General features: G+C 30.1%; 1 long non-coding RNA gene across 1 annotated transcript; it reads left to right on the top strand.

The window, feature by feature from the left end:
• On the top strand, positions 1–2,481 carry LOC133814104 (uncharacterized). Its single transcript, XR_009884772.1, has 3 exons — positions 1–204; positions 583–667; positions 2,131–2,481. It is a non-coding gene; the product is annotated as an uncharacterized LOC133814104 (long non-coding RNA).
• The last annotated feature ends 6,439 nt before the right edge of the window (positions 2,482–8,920 follow it).

Below are 8,920 nucleotides of genomic sequence, written 5' to 3'. Positions count from 1 at the left end.
AAGACTTTTGTGGCTGCTTATTTCCTATGCAGAAATTGTGAAGCTACACGGGAAAGGAGAACTTGAACCTTTGCTGGCAGAAATCAAAAATAAAAAGGCATAAAGCTAGCTTGCTGAGCAAATTTTTGTTTAAAGATTTCAATGGCCTTGCAATATGACTCCGAACTTGCACATTTGTAGCTTTATGTTTCATATAAGAATGCAGTAAGAACCTTATTGGCTTGATTTGTTCATGATTAATTGATAATCCAATTTGATTTGAGAAATGTGTATTAGTATGTCTTTCCTCTTGGTGAGGTTAGTTTATGATTATGTGAATCTAACTGAAAGATGAAGCAGGTGAAATCTGTTATTAGATAAGATTTGAATGGTGATCTTAATTTGTTATCATCATTATAAGTATTACTTTGTTACAGTGAAAGGGAACAAAAATACGCATCATTGCTAGTTTGCTGTTAATTTTCCTAAGCTTACTAGGATCTCTGTAGATAGAATGGTATCCCATGAATTTATCTTATTATCTTATAACACTTATTTTAACTGATTCTGTTATAATTGGTCATGAAATTTTTGTTTTTGCAGCTGGGTAAATTGCTTCCATGGCCACTACTTCAAGCCTTTTCACTTCCACTACTTTCTGTTGTTATTGTGTTGCTGCAAACTTATGGTAAATTTTGTTATTTTTCAATAAATTTTGTTATTTCCTTGAACAATTTTTTATTTTCATTTATTGAAATTTATTCCAATGGGTCATTCTATGACATAAATCACTACAAGAATTTGGTATTGAACATCAGAAGATCGCCTTTGCCTTTCTGCTCTTGAAGGTCCTATATGTCCTATAAGTCCTATATAGGTGAATGCTTACTTATTTATTGAGAATGAACAATAAATTTTGGGTTCTTGTATTCAAATATTGATTCTCTGTTTTTTCCCCTTAATTGTCCTGATTGATAGTATTGTTGAGCTATTATAGTTTGGGCTACAAGGATATGAGCTTTTGCACACAAATCAACTAGTAGATTGACCCAATGATAAAAGCTCACTTGCAAAAGAAACTTTTCTTTATTTTGGATGCCTCTTTATATATAAGATCCATTGTATTATTGAAAAGACTTGTGATCATAACTAAATCAGTGTATGAAAATCTTTTTATTCCATTGATATAGAGATAGAAGTATTGTAATGTAATGAAGCTGCTAGTATTCTCAATATTTAGTGTGCCATTCATCTGTGCATGAGTTACATAATTAGTGTTCCACCAGTATTCTCAAATGACAAGTGTGCCATTCAACCATGGTAAATATATTAGAAACTTATGTAGAATAAAGTTTCCCATGCCTGAAACTAAAGTTTATGTTGACTCTCAGTTTCCCATTAAACATATCACAGTACAGTTATATAATTAACCATGGTTAATATATTATAAACTTCTTATTCATCTACTAGAACTTTCTTTCCTTTAGCATTTTGTAATTCTAGCTACAAACCTTTTCTCATGTTTTTGTTGGTTGTTGGCACTTGAGCTAATGTAATTCATCAGGCAATTGTAGAGTGCTTTTTGACGAGTTCTTGTTTGTTGGGAACGAAACAGGAAAAATATATTTGCTGGTTGTTGGCACTTGACTTGTTGTGTATCATTGTTGAGAAGGAACAATCATTTTTACATACATGTACACATGCATATACAATTTTATAAAGAAAAAATGAGGCTGATGTTGAGAAATATTAGATTAATCAAAATCACTAATCAGTTCAGATTTTTCTTTTTTGCTTATCTTGAACTCAAAAAGTATTACAATTAATTTTCCATTATTGCTTTTCATTTTAAGTGTATTATGACTGAAGTATCTTTTGGAAACAATGACTAATGTGCTCACTTTATATTGTTTCATTTTAGAAACATGGAGTATGTGTTTCTTTCTTGGAAACAATAGGGGTCTGCTGGTTTGTTAGATATAGGTGCAATAAATTCTAGATTTGTTTGAAGATATGGTTTTTTGAATGCATTTTCCCTATGTATATTATAAATCTCCTTCTCCATATACTTAATAATTGTCACAAGATTTTTTGATTTATTGGGTTCTCTACACAAAACCTGTTTTTTAAATTTCTTTAGGACTCTTGCAGAAATTCAAGAAAGAAGACAAGCAGCTTTAGGAAACTGAGGCATTTATGTGGAGATCAACTTTCTTAAAAATAGTGTTCGACTGGAATTAATCAAAAATAGATATAGGATTTCAATTTACAATGCTCGCCAGCCAATGAAACAGAGGTGCATTTTTTGAATGTTATGTTATTTTTTTTTACCCTTGAAGTAGTATCATTTGTCATTTCTGTTGATATTACTAGCAGTATTCTACCCATATTTCTTTATGTTAATTTTTAAATGTTTGGATTGGAACCATATACAACTTTCTTAATCTCTCTATTTTTCTTTGTTGCCAACCATAAGCAAGAACAAGTGCCCTACCAGCTATCATGTTCTTCTTCTCTGTGCGTCTCTCAAAATCTCATCTATGGTTTTCAGTTTTCATTTTCATATTAATAAATATATATTTGTTGAAATACATATGCTTATTCTTTGTACTATATTCATTTATATATAAATATTTATTATACTGTTGTTGGAAAAGAAGGGAAGATGGCAAATTTTTATGATTTTCCCTCTTAAATGTATTAAATTTAGGTATATGCAATTCACAGCTTGAATATTACTTTAAATTAACGTCGTGGATTATGTATGCATGATGAATAATTAGAATAGGTCTTATCCCCTTATTCTTGTGTGCAGGGTATTGACTAAAAGCATCGGACTTCTCTCTTATACATTCTTGAGAAAAGCAAACTATGACAGAATAGTTATACCTATGGTAGGTAAGTTTTTTTTTTTGCCAAATTTAGTATTTAGTAGTCCTTTTGCTTTTATGGATTCTTGTTCATCTAATGCATGCTCTGCTACTTTATTTTGGAGAAAATTAGCAAATGAGTAAATAAATTTAATGTTTTGTAGTTTCATTTGCCTTGTGAATAATTTTAGTTGTGTGGTGCTTGACTTGTGTATTAATTTTATTGTAGGTTCATTATGAGTTTAATACATCGACAGGTACATTGGACTTCTTGCATGGTAAAGAGCATTTTATGTCTAATCTTTTGATGTTGTTGCAATGGTCTCCTTCTGCGACAAAAAGCTTCTGAAGCAAGTAAGCTTTTACATAATCATTATCTTATTCTTTTCTAATCATTTGCTTGTTCCTTTTTGAACACACGCGTACTGAGTTTATTTCTAACTTTTACTTGCATGATACTAATTTCTTCACTGTGACCTTTTGAATCTTGATTCATCAAATTGTCAATGATTTGAACAAAGTTCATCTTGATACATTGCGTAGTCTCATTAAGAGGCATGCTTGTTATTAATCATCTTGTGTCTATAAATACTAAGAAATAATCATGGATTGATACAATGCCTTGATACTGTAGAGGTTGTTCATTTCATTTTCTTGATTTTCTTCTCCCAAGATGTATTTGTTTAAAGTAGTTCTTGAATATATTTTACAAAATTTCCTGTAGAATCGTATCCTTGACTTCAAGTGTTGTTGTACTATGTACTGTATTTTGTACATGTAATACATATAATTTCATTTTCTGGATACTGTAATGTAACTCATTTGGTATTTATTTGCAAGTTTTGTACTAATATTTGGTTATATTATCTTGTTCAGACATTTTTCCACTCTTAAATTGTTATCTCTGTTTTTCACCTAGTTTTTTATCATTTGTAACAAAAAAATATGAACTAAGAAGACCCTTTTTCTCTTTTGGTTGTTCATTGGGCCTATATTTTGTTTTTCTGAATGTGGTGGGTCTCTGTATTGGTGTGGGGGTCCAAAAATGATCCTAATGTTTGTCAATCTAAAAATCTATAATATATAAAAGTTATTCAGTAAAAGACAATGGTCTTGGGTTTTAGTAGGTGAACTTGACAGAAGAGTTATCATCACCATTATTAAATGATTAATACTTTATGTATATTAATACCATATTGTACACTGCTATTAAATTAACATAATGGTTTGTGATGACTCGCTATAGTACAGTATTGATAATAATAATCTTAGTACTACTGGCAGCACAATAGTAGACTATAATTGACCTATTATACCCTTTATTTATTAAAAATGTTTCATGTAGGTTCCAAAGCTGGATTTTGCAGCTGCTTGGATTGTGTTTGGTATTTTCCCAAATTAAATACAAAAAAATCAAACCAAAAAAATTCACACTTGAAAGAATATTCACCATCCCATTGACTACAGCAATAGGTTCTGATTTCCCTTATTACAATGTATGTGTTCAAGACTAATTACAGATTGAATTTACTTGTTAATTCATACAATTGGATTTTGATTTGCCCTTTGTTTTTGTTGGTTTTGCATTCATGTATGTTAGTATTATCTGCATTATCTGCATTTAAATTACTGTTCTGATTTTTCTATTGAATGAGCTTTCTATATAATTGATTTCTTACTATTAATTAATCAAGCTTTGTGTGCATACAATAGAGAAAAATAGTACTTGTGAAACAATTATATCATCAATGTTGCTTAGTTTATTCTTTATAAAAGGGATTTGATTTCTGTGTTCAATTAAATTGGGCCCTTTTCTTTTTTTAGTTTGGAAATACATTATAAAGTTTGATAGAAATTTTTCTTTTTCTGGAAAAGAGAATCAGAGGGAATTTCCATTGCTTTTGTATTCACATTTTTTATTGTCCTTGGCTTTGCATTTGTGATTGTCTTTTGTATTTGGTGTCCTCTCTTGGAAATAATTTCCATAGCATTTTTCTTGAAGTAATTTGTGATGCTAGATAATAACAATAAAAATTTTCTTTGTTTATTTTGCAGATGTGACAAGTGAAATAGAAAAGGATACTAAAGTGTAGTATAACATAAATTTATAAGTATTGAAATGTGTTATATAATCGACTATAAATAATATAATTAAACACTTATCTATTTATTAAAATAACACAGAAAGTGTGTTATCATTGACAGTATAATAACACATCTGTATAACTATGATAAAGTGTTATGTAAAGTACCCTGACCTACGATAACATAGTCGGTCTTAACACATCAAAAAGTGTTATGGTATGTTTTGATAACACATTTTTGGTGTTATTAAAAGTATTTTTTTTTATTGTAGTGTTATGTTATGATGTTTGGTGATGTTTATGATTATGTTATAATGTTTTGTTATGTTATGATGATGTTATGATGTTTATGATATGATGGTGACGTTATGTTGACGTGAATATGTTTATGATTATGATATTGATGCCAAGTTTATGATGATGCTATGATGTATAAAGATGAATGATGGTGTTTGTAATTTGTTTTATCTTACTTTCCTGTTGTTTGTACTTCCTTACTGGGCTTTTAGCTCATCCCCTTTCTTTCCCTTCCAGGTAGTAAATAGGTTTCTCTGTGGCACGCGTGGTGATGTGGGGAGTTCTGTCGTCCTGGTGTGTATGGCATGGGGCATCCTATGGACGAGAAACGATCAATTCTAAACGCCATTTTTAATAATCTTATGTTTTATGGAATTTTCTTAAAATTGTCAGTGGGACTTAAACTTTTTTTTTTTTTAAGAACTTTGCATGAAAACTGGTATTTTTCTTTTTAAACTATTGGGCCCAACTTGCATGTTTTAAGCATAGACCCCACTGAAACCTTTATAATAAATGACTTTCTATTATAAACCAATGAAATGTGAATGTTTTATTAAGTACTAGTTAAGGGCATTTTACAGAATCTAAAACAAAATCTTTATAATTTTTAACCAAATGGCTTAAAATTTAAACCACTATTTATAAATTTGAACTACAAGGCTTAAATGGCATCAAATTTAAACCACAATTTATAAATTTTTATCCATCAAGCTTTATTATAAATCAAGACCATTTAAACCACAATATTTTAAATTTAAACCACTAAGCTTAAATTTAAAACAATAAGCTTTAAATTTTAACCACAAGGCTTAAAATTTAAACCACCTGCCTTAAAATTTAAACCGCAAGCCTTAAATGGCTTAAACTATGAACAACTAAACTTAAATGACATCAAAATTCAATCCACAAGGTTTAAGTTTTAATCATTTAGGCTTAAATGATAAACATACTCTCTTTAATCTATATAATGTAATATGTGAGTCTAATCCAAAATCTTTATAATTTTAAACCAAATGGCATCAAATTTTAAACCACAAGGCTAAATGGCATCAAATTTAAATCATAATTTATAAATTTTTATCCATTAAGCTTTAATTATAATCCAAGTCTTTTTAAACCACAATGTTTTAAATTTAAACTACTAAACTTTAAATTTAAATCACTAAGCCTTAAATTTAAACCACGAGGCTTAAAATTTAAACAGCAAGTCTTAAATGACTTAAAATATGAACCACTAATCTTAAATGACATCAAAATTTAATCCACAAAGGTTAAGTTTTAATCCTTTAGGGTTAAATCATAAACATACTCTCTTTTAATCTATATAATGTAATGTGTGAATCTAATACAAAATCTTTATAATTTTAAACCAAATGGCTTAAAATTTAAACCACTATTTATAAATTTGAACTACAAGGCTTAAATGACATCAAATTTAAACTACAATTTATAAATTTTTATCCATTTAAGCTTAAATTATAAATTAAGTTTCTTTAAACCCCTAGGTTTGAAATTTAAACCACTAAGCTTTAAATTTAAACCACGAGGCTTAAAATTTAAACCACTTGCCTTAAAATTTAAAATGCAAGTCTTAAATGGCTTAAAATATGAACCACTAATCTTAAATGGCATCAAAATTTAATCCACAAAATTTAAATTTTAATCTTTTAGGTTTAAATCATAAACATACTCTCTTTTAATATATATAATTTAATGTGTGAATGTAATTCAAAATCTTTATAATTTTAAACCAAATGGCTTAAAATTTAAACTTTGGCTTCCAGTATATTGCATAGAGAACCAGCTGAAGACTTCCAAGGAAAAATCCAGTCCCATTTGGTATCTGCACATAGTAGATAATATATCCATTTTATTTATCCAAATAGTTGACCAATGTGACTTAATAACCAAAAAAATGAGGAAAATTTTTGTTTTCTATAGGAGAAGATATATGATATTAGAATGTAACTTACTCCAACAAATGTCTTTTGCAAGTACAGCATAGACAGTCCAAACTCCACCATTCAAGAAAAAGACTAGCTAAAGAAGGAATGGCATGTACTCAACACTTTTTGTCAAATATACTGTTTTCTATAACATCAAAATGTAGCATTAGACTGAAACAGATTCACTTGAAAAAAAACAAAGAAAGAATTGAAATTCTCTGTTCTGCATACCAGAATTCTCTGTCTTGGAAACTGTCCAATATTTCCTGCCAAAGAATTCATGTATATATTAGACTCTGATAGGAAACCGAGCTACTGTATTTCAGTAAAAGATGGTGCAAAATATCACTTGGATCCTTTGATAGAGATCCTTACAATAAGTATTGTGTTAAGCTTTCTCAAAGCTGGCAGGTTTATATAAATATCAGCTCTTGGTCTACTTGTCATTATCTGAGAGAATTTAAGGGAAACAAATATATATCTGAAAAAGGTTCATAACAAGCAAGAGTAGAGCAGAACCAAATGAATTTAATTTCAGCCCATGAATCATTCATGTATGTATATACCTCTAAGGCTATTCCATCTCTCAAATTTTGTGATGTGGCGGGGATGAATTCTACTATGAAATCACATACAGATAGAAGGCAGTCCAATTCTCTCTTCCACTTAGCTCTCTTCTCAGAATTTAGAAGCTCTAGTCTTAAATTTTGTCCAAAAACAGTAGCTGAATATAAAAAGAGATGTGAGATTGAAACAAGAAAGAGAAAATAGTCATATTTGCTTAATCTCAATAGAAGATTTAATTACCATAGAGATTGCTTATGGAATTTGAGATAGTAACTACAGTACAAACTCCTTTCCCACTCCCGGACATGTCTTCACCGAGCAAAAGTTTTGCAAATCTTTCTTTCATCAACTTAAGTTCTGCCATAAATTTCATTCACTCACGTCAGTATATTCCTATGTCTTTAAGACAAAACTAGTTAGTATAAAAAATAACTTGAAAAGGCTATCAAAACACACCTGAATCCAACACTTCTTGATCATTGAGTTTGTGATCACCAACTAGACTTGTGTTGCTTCATGCCTAGTCTGGTAAGAACAGAATGGTTATTAACTCCAGCGCCAGACTTTAAGGACTTCAAGGCGTGCCAACATGAAGGAGAAGGCTCACTTGAATAGCTTTGATCATCTGTAGGCTCAGAAAAGGCAGAGGTCTCTGAGTTAGTCCGGCAGTAAGCAAAAGAGTCACCACTATTTGAGTGTCTTAATTGAAAATTCTGTATGACAATAAATAAATTCGCAGAAACTTCAATGTAACAAATAATTAATGAAATAATGAATGAGCAAATAGAGGGGACAACAGAGACACAACACACAAGGATACTGGAAGATGTAAGGCCCAATTTCAACTGACATCCTTGACGGCTCATTTTTGCCTCTTGAGAGGTTCTTAAACAAAGCTTTGACTTGCTGTTTGTAAAATTCAACATCTCTAATATCACGACCATCATCGAGTCCCTCTGCTAGTGGAAGACCTTCAGTAACCCGAGCAATCATTGTTAGCTTCACCATCCTGAGAACCCAAATTCCCAGATATCAAACTTTAACTGTGCAATATATCAACAGTCAATTACAGAAGCTCAAATTTATATAGCAATACTTATAGATTCAAGAGAAGAGCGAAGAGAAAGAAGAAACAAGAGAAAAAATCTAGAAAAAGAAGAAAAAAAAAGCACAGAAC

This window comes from Humulus lupulus, chromosome 1 (assembly GCF_963169125.1).
Source record: "Humulus lupulus chromosome 1, drHumLupu1.1, whole genome shotgun sequence".
Taxonomy (NCBI): Eukaryota; Viridiplantae; Streptophyta; class Magnoliopsida; order Rosales; family Cannabaceae; genus Humulus; species Humulus lupulus.
The sequence above is the reverse complement of the archived record's forward strand: the minus strand, read 5'-3'. Positions and strand labels throughout refer to the sequence as shown.